We start from the raw sequence: 556 nt of genomic DNA, 5'->3' as shown, positions 1-556 counted from the left end.
AGCGATAGCCCACTATCCCTCGCCTCCTTTGGATTAATTGCTCCACCCTTAGTAACGGATAATCCTCCTAGTCCCATTGAGGAAGAAGAGATTACAGAGGCAAATTCGGAAACGCAGGAAAATAGTTTTCAGGTTGAACCGACGCAATACGTGTCGGTTGATAAGTCTTTTTATTCCTTCCGGTTAGCTGTTACTGAGAGTATTGTAGAGACCATCGATAAAGAACCTGCGGGAATTGTCAACTTAGAACCAAACACTGTAACGAAAGAACCTGATATTGAGGCTATTAGATCCATAAAGACTGTTGGTGAAAATATGAATTCTAACAATTCGTTTGCCACGTTACGCTACGCCGTAGAAGTAGTTCCTTTCTTTGATGGTCAGAACATCGTTAGAATATTTTATAGAAGGATGCGAGCTAGCGAAATCTATGCTGCCAGCCGATAGCGAAACTTACTTGACTAAAATTATTCATACGCGATTAACTGGTGAAGCCCGACGTTCTGTGCAGGGTCAAGATTTTTCGCGAATTAACCAACTAACGGCGTATCTAAAA

This window comes from Odontomachus brunneus, unplaced genomic scaffold (assembly GCF_010583005.1).
Source record: "Odontomachus brunneus isolate Ranch 3 - 2012 unplaced genomic scaffold, Obru_v1 Obru_scaffold_299, whole genome shotgun sequence".
Classification (NCBI taxonomy): domain Eukaryota; kingdom Metazoa; phylum Arthropoda; class Insecta; order Hymenoptera; family Formicidae; genus Odontomachus; species Odontomachus brunneus.
This window is presented reverse-complemented; position numbering follows the sequence as displayed.